The following is a 7,702-nucleotide window of genomic DNA, read 5'->3' as shown; positions in this document are numbered from 1 at the left end:
CCTCTATCCCCTCCAGCTCATTCTTATTTTCAATCAGGATGAGTTGGAACAGTTTACTGGCCCAGGTTAGGTTCTGGAAAGGGACAGCTCCTCAGAGATAACAGAGACATGTTTTCTCTTCTCCCATCACTTTTCTTTAAAGATTTTACAGGACCTATGCCTGCGTTTACATCTGAAAAGAGTAGTTTCATTCTGTGCCACATCCTTGCCAAAGTTTATTAAGAATACTGGTAAAGTATGACACATTTACAAGAATCCTTTCTTTTAAAAACGGACAGAGCAAGAAAATTTGTTCTGTCATTCCCAAGTCAAGGGAAGAATGTCAAGTCAAAATTTAATTACAAAGTCTAAGACAATGGAAGAAGACAAGGTGTTCCCACTTCTCTCAGGCTCTCTTCCAGTTAGAAGGTGAGGATTTCCAGAAGCCTGCAGCTATGTTTCAGTCATTTTTTGGAGTTTACAGGACTAAACCATATAAGCTATATTTTCTTATTTTCTGTACTCTTGATGCCCTTGCATTTGGGGCCTCACTGACAGGTGTGATACTGTGATTTATAATAAGAAATATATATTTGGTCTTAGTCCCCATTTCTGGCACAAATTTCCTAAGCGATAAGTGACGAAGGCGTCTTTTGTTATGTTAATGAGGTGACTTTTAGACCTAACCTAAGGATGGGGGCTGGTTGCCAAGGGAACCAACTCTGTGATTAGAGGATTGGAACTTTCAGATTCACCCCCAGACCTCCCAGGAGGGGAGAGGGGCTGAAGATTGAATTCGGTCACCATTGGCCAATGATTTAATCAATTATGCCTACTGTAAAAACGGAACAGGATGGGGTTCAGAGGGCTTCCAGGTTGGTGAACACATGAAGATTTGGGGAGAGCAGTGTGCTTGGAGAAGCTCTGTACCCTTTCCCCATTCCTTGCCCTATGTATCTCTTCCATCTGGCTGTTCCTGAGTTACATCCTTTTATAATAAACCAGCAATCTAGTAAGTAAAATGTTCTGTGAGCTGCTCTAGCAAATAAACCAAACCCAAGGAGGGGGTCATTGGAACCTCCAATCTATAGATCAGAAGCATAGGTGACAACCGGGACTTGGTGACTGCTGTCTGAAGTGGGGAGGAAGGGGCACTCTTGTAGGACTGAGCCTTTAACCTGTGAGATCTGATGCTACATCCTCTTTTGTGTGCTTATTCTTCCCTTTTTTTTTTTTTTCCTTTTTTTTTTTCTTCCTTTTTTTTTTTTTCCCCACCTCTTCAGCATGGGACTGAATAATAATACCTGCCCAATTTATTTTCAAAATGTTTTGGAAACCAAAGATGTTAAACACATACCAGTGCTAGTTTAAAACCTTTAGAGACTCAAAGACTCCACATGTTATGGAGCTCATTTTCAATAAGTAATTCTATATAAAAATAATTTTTTTTTTTTTTTTGCGGTACGCGGGCCTCTCACTGCCGCGGCCTCTCCCGTTGCGGAGCACAGGTTCCTGTGGTTCGGTCTCAGCCGCCATGGCTCACAGGCCCAGCCACTCCTCGGGATGTGGTATCTTCCCAGACCGCGGCACGAACCCATGTCCCCTGCATGGGCAGGCGGACTCGCAACCACCGCGCCACCAGGGAAGCCCTATAAAAATAATTTTAAGCCATAATGTAAGTGGAAGAGAGACCAGGAAAATCCTAATTTTTTTTTTTTCCACATGACTTCTACAGTTTAAAAATATAATTATAGGGCTTCCCTGGTGGCGCAGTGGTTGCGAGTTCGCCTGCCGATGCAGGGGACACGGGTTCATGCCCCGGTCCGGTAAGATCCCACATGCCATGGAGCGGCTGGGCCTGTGAGCCATGGTCGCTGAACCTGCGCGTCCCCAGCCTGTGCTCCGCAACTGGAGAGACCACGACAGTGAGAGGCCCACGTACCGCAAAAAAAAAAAGAAAAAGAAAAAATATATATATATAATTATATGTCGATTTCTATTTAAAAATAAAACAGGGTACCTCTTTTCCTGGTGTCCTACACATGTACTTAATCTGGCTTTGGATAATCTAGTTCTAATTGAGCACCTACTATGCAAATCTCTGTGCTCTACGCTATATGAAAATAGGGTGATACGACAGTGAATGAGTGGTGGGGTTCTGAATTCTATTTTTTAACTATTTTATTTTTTAATTTATTCTTTCTGGTTTTATTGAGATATAATCTTTTTTTAACATCTTTATTGGAGTGTAACTGTTTTACAGTGGTGTGTTAGTTTCTGCTTTATAACAAAGTGAACCAGCTATACATATACATATATCCCCATATCTCTTCCCTCTTGCGTCTCCCTCCCTCCCACTCTCCCTATCCCACCCCTCTAGGTGGTCACAAAGCATCGAGCTGATCTCTCAGTGCTATGCGGCTGCTCCCCACTAGCTATCTATTTTACATTTGGTAGTGTATATATTTCCATGCCGCTCTCTCACTTTGTCCCAGCTTACCCTTCCCGCTCCCTGTGTCGTCAAGTCCATTCTCCACATCTGCATCTTTATTCCCGTCCTGCCCCTAGGTTCTTCATGACCGTTTTTTTTTTTTTTTTTAGATTCCACATATATGTGTTACCATACGGTATTTGTTTTTCTCTTTCTGACTTACTTCACTCTGTATGACAGACTTTAGGTCCATCCACCTCACTACAAATAACTCAATTTCGTTTCTTTTTATGGCCGAGTAATATTCCATTGTATGTATGTGCCACATCTTCTTTATCCATTCATCTCTCGATGGACACTTAGGCTGCTTCCAAGTCCTGGCTATTGTAAATAGAGCTGCAATGAACATTGTGGTACATGACTCTTTTTGAATTATGGTTTTCTCAGGGTATATGCCCAGTAGTGGGATTGCTGGGTCAGATAGTAGTTCTATTTTTAGTTTCTTAAGGAACCACCGTACTGTTCTCCATAGTGGCTGTATCAATTTACATTCCCACCAACAGTGCAAGAGGGTTCCCTTTTCTCCACACCCTCTCCAGCATTTACTGTTTGTAGATTTTTTGATGATGGCCATTCTGACTGGTGTGAGGTGATACCTCATTGTACTTTTGATTTGCATTTCTCTAATGATTAGTGATGTTGAGCATCCTTTCATGTGTTTGTTAGCAATCTGTATATCTTCTTTGGAGAAATATCTATTTAGGTCTTCTGCCCGTTTTTGGATTGGGTTGTTTGTTATTTTAATATTGAGCTGCATGAGCTGAATTAATTCTTAAGGTCATTATAAAAGGTTCTCTGAGGAGGAAACGTTTAAGTTGAAGCCCCGATAATAAGGAGAACCCAGCTATGTAAAGATCAGTGGAAGAAGCAATTCAGGAAGAGGAAGTCAAAAAGAAACAGTATCCCCGGCATCAAGTAGCTCCCAACTAGTCAGGAAGACAGAACTAAAACCAGCAAATTTTAACACACCGTGGCCTTGTCTGTTAGTAAGCTAACACATACTAGCCGTGAGAGCAGAGTGCTCTGAGAACCCAGCGGGAGTGATGAATCAGCGCTGAGAAGTGTGAAGGGGCTGTACCAAGCAGGCCACATAAAGGCGGAGAACATCACTGGAAAGATTTAAATCCTGCCTCCAACAGAGACGTTAAAACAGATTGCCGGGCTTCACTCCACGTTTACTCAGTCAGGATCTCTGAGCTTGCTGCCTGGAAATCTCTGTTCCTAACCAGCACTCTGCTGATGGGAAGACATTTTGAAACCCTCTGGTTCAGAGAACAGGCCTTGGAATCAGAAAAATGACTTGGACACACGGCTTAAGTCTCGCTTCCCTCTTCTGTGAAATGAGGATAATAATACAGTCTTCCTCATTGGGGAGCTATGAGGATTAAAGGAGGCAGTATTTGTAAAGTGTCACCTATCACAACCATTGTAAGAAAAGTGTAGCTTTGCTCAAAACTGAGTAAAGACCGAGTTGTCCCAGAGCTCACACACGTATCTCAGAATCTTACCTTGCGGGGGTGATGACCAGTGGGGAGGTTACAGCTGTCTGGACAGGTGAGGGAGGCTGGAAAAGCAGCAGACAAGGCAAGCGCGGAAGCCCGTTTCCACTGGGGCAGAAGGACAATGAACTGCTGCACGTTATCAAGGGTTTGTAGGAAACGGCTGGCTTTGCCTCGTCATTTTTTTTTTTTTTTCACTTCCTCATTTCAAATGCAAGTTGTTTAAAGACGTTTCCTCCCTAAAACCCAAGCCTAGTCCTAGGCTAAATCAAAACAAAGTTGTTTTGTTAAAAAAGGAAAACCCCCAGGGAAATTAGACGGTTAGCCAGACAGAAGTTGGTCAGAGGGAGGTCAAGTTTGGGAAATAATGGATTAATTCAAATCCCTTCTACAGTCCATATAGCCTGAAAATTGCTGCCTGCAACTGACAGGCTCATCCCTTCCAACAAGCCGGTCTGACAAGTCTGAGGAGGGGTGAAGGCAGTGATCTTCACCCACAGACCCTTAACCATAAAATTGTTCATCCCGGACTTCCCTGGTGGTCCAGAGGGTAACACTCCGTGCTCCCAATTCAGGGGTCCCAGGTTCGATCCCTGGTCAGGGAACTAGATCCCACGTTCTTGCCACAACTAAGAGTCTGCATGCTGTGACTAAGAAACCCACGTGCTGCAACTAAAAAAAGATCTCTCATACTGCTGCAACTAAGGATCCTAAATGCTGCAACGGAGATCCCACATGCCGCAACTAAGACACGGAGAAACCAAAATAAATAAATAAAAATTTAAAAGAAAAAATGGTTCATCCCATCCTAAACCAACCACCCACAAACCATCACGAGACCAAACAGAACCACTCACTTTCAGATCAGCACCAAAAAATTGTTTTCAGGAAATGGTTTACCAGGGTCACTCTTATCTATAGATGTACGAGAAACTACCTGCCTTTCTAGTCTCCAGTTTGCTCCAAATATACTTGAGATAATAGAAATTTCTTTGGGGGGGATGACTTCTTTTAAGCCCTCCCTTCCTTCTGTAGTTCTGGTAGAGTGACAAACTGGGTTACCAATATTGTAGTGAGAAGGGGAATGGGTTATAGATTTTGTACTTTGTGATATGAGGAATGGCAGCTGGACAACACGTTAGAAGGACCACTCACATACTGCATCCTGCCTTCCAGAGACAGGGAGAGGCAAGAGTAAGAGGATCACGGGCTTTGGGGTCAGCCAAGCCTAGGTCAAAATTCCTGCTGGGCTTGGTAATAGCTGAGTGCTGGAGAAGATGCATGTGTTCATAGAGTTTTCTTATCTGTTTCGTGACAGGCGCTCTTCTCTGTCTGGCGGCTACAATAAATGGTCATTCTCTTGCCCTCAACATTTAACCTGTGATCAGTTATCTGACCATCTAAACTAATGGAGGCCCAGATAGTTCTTTGTATTGTGAAAGCAAGTAAGGTTTACTCACAACTGATGCTTCTTAACCAAAGTATCTCTCAGTTCAAAGCAAAGAAACCTATTTACTTTTTATGACTGGGAGATATATATAGAGAGAGAGTGCTACCGTGCATTTATAATGATAAGAAAATTTAAATTTCATCATTTAGTCAGTGCTTAAGGGTTGGTTCTGAAAAGACAACATTCCCTATATGTATATTTTTTTAAATTTATGTTTTGCTGCATTGGGTCTTCATTGCTGGGCGCGGGCTTTCTCTAGTTGCGGTGAGCAGGGGCTACTCTTCGTTGCGGTGCGTGGGCTTCTCATTGCGGTGGCTTCTCTTGTTGCGGGGCACGGGCTCTAGGCATGTGGGCTTCAGTAGCTGTGGCTCACCGGCTCTGGAGCGCAGGCTCAGCAGCTGTGGCGCAGGGGCTTAGTTGCTCCGCGGCATGAGGGATCTTCCCGGACCAGGGATTGAACCCGTATCCCCTGCATTGGTAGGCGGATTCCTAACCACTGCACCGCCAGAGAAGCCCCCTTCATTTTAAAGTTTGATTCTTTTATACATGTACAGAATAATTTCAGTGTGAAATAGCAAGCGTGTCAGAACAAGAAATCTCCAGACAAAGAAAGAAAAATATAACCTCCGTAGGTTATGACTATCACTGAAATAAGGGCACAAGGGATTATGGCAATATTAAATAGTGTCATTGATTAGTAAATGATCCTAGAGAGAAGTTAGGGCCAGGAAATTTTCTAAAGAACATGTGTTGATCAGGTGATAGCTGCCCTCTCTCCAGCTAGCTGTGTAACGTGCCCACACACAACCTTTAGTAGGGGTGTGACCATCAGGGGCCACAGGAACAAAGTAAATAATAGCCACACTCCATTGAACACCTACGATGTGTCACAATGATAGGTACTTTATGTATTTTCAATATACTATCTACTACTTTTCCAAAACTCTCACAGAAAACAGATGCTGAAAGGTTAAAAAATTTACCTAAAGTCCTATGTCTAGCAAACCAGAGAATGGATCCCAGGCTTCGTTCTTTCTATTAGACTAAGAACCTTCAGTTTGGAAGAAATGTAACATTATGAAGTGGATCAAGCCAGCAAACACAGTTTTCACCAAATAGTTCTGCAGACTTCCCTGTTTCACGTCAGACCCTAATCTTTGTGCAGGGGAAGTAAAGATGAATAACAGATCTCTGCTGTTACAGAGCTCATGCTCCAGGCACACAAGCAAATTTAATAGTAATTCATGCTACGAAAGAGGCACGGATATGCTTCTCTATAAATGCAAGGAAGAGAAGGGGGGATGGTTGCGGGGTGCTTGTTGTGGGCATGTTTCTGAGGTCATGGTACACTGAAGTGAGTATTATTCACCACTAGTCAAGACTGGCTGGGAGTGGAGTGAGAGGAGAAGAGAGAACAAGAGCTGAGTGGTGCATGTCATGACAAGGTCATTAGAGAGAATGGTGAACCACCTTGTGTGGCCCATGAGAGCCAAGGGAGAGTCCGTGAAGACAGTTTATTAGTTTCTCAGAATCATGAGGACCATGAATAATGTGTAGAGAATTTGGAGATTCTTGGTGATGTGGTAGCTTTAAAGGGCGTTAAGTGAAGGAAATGGCTCATTCTGATCTGTTTTCAGTACCTTTATTTTTAAAAATATTTATTTGGTTGCACTGGGTTTTACTTGCAGCAGGTGGGCTCCTTAGTTGTGGCATGCAAACTCTTGGTTGCGGCATGCATGTGAGATCTAGTTCCCCGACCAGGGGCACCAGTTCAACCAGGGATCGAACCCGGGCCCCCTGCATTGGGAGCACAAAGTCCCATCCACTGCACCACCAGGGAAGTCCCTTCAGTAACTTTATAAAGGGCCTTTAACTATTGCTCATCAGGGGAAAGTTAGATGATTTGAAGATGTAAAATAATCTCAAGAAAGACTCTAGCAACCCAATACAAGGCACTGCCCAGGAGGTTATGGGTTCAGAAGCTCAGGATAGAACCAGATTTCACTTAGAGACTCTGACAGAAAGGGTGACTTTACCAGTGAAAGTAAATGGTAAAGATCTGACTGTAGCACATATATGAAACTCTTCTAGTTGTTTTAGATTTTGTCTATTTTGACTCATTAATAAAGAAATCTTGAGTGGCGTAGACTTTTTTTTGCTGTGATTAAATCCTTTAAATAAAAATTTAGAATTAAAGTGCCAGTTTCTATGTGCCTGTTTATGTGTACAAACCTGTGCTTATAAAATATTAATTTTTATCCAATAACTTTGGACCAAAACAGT

General features: G+C 42.9%; 1 protein-coding gene across 2 annotated transcripts in view; it reads right to left on the bottom strand.

Annotated features, from left to right (window-relative positions):
- The window catches only part of ST3GAL6 (ST3 beta-galactoside alpha-2,3-sialyltransferase 6), a 95,296-nt gene extending 91,192 nt beyond the window's left edge, over window positions 1–4,104 (bottom strand). For both annotated transcript variants that reach the window (XM_024759272.1, XM_024759275.1), the window contains exon 1: window positions 3,979–4,104. The gene's annotated coding sequence lies outside the window, so the exon portion shown is untranslated. The remainder of the gene's footprint in view (window positions 1–3,978) is intronic.
- Window positions 4,105–7,702: the final 3,598 nt, after the last annotated feature.

This window comes from Neophocaena asiaeorientalis, unplaced genomic scaffold (assembly GCF_003031525.2).
Source record: "Neophocaena asiaeorientalis asiaeorientalis breed wild unplaced genomic scaffold, Neophocaena_asiaeorientalis_V1.1 scaffold197, whole genome shotgun sequence".
Taxonomy (NCBI): domain Eukaryota; kingdom Metazoa; phylum Chordata; class Mammalia; order Artiodactyla; family Phocoenidae; genus Neophocaena; species Neophocaena asiaeorientalis.
The sequence above is the reverse complement of the archived record's forward strand: the minus strand, read 5'-3'. Positions and strand labels throughout refer to the sequence as shown.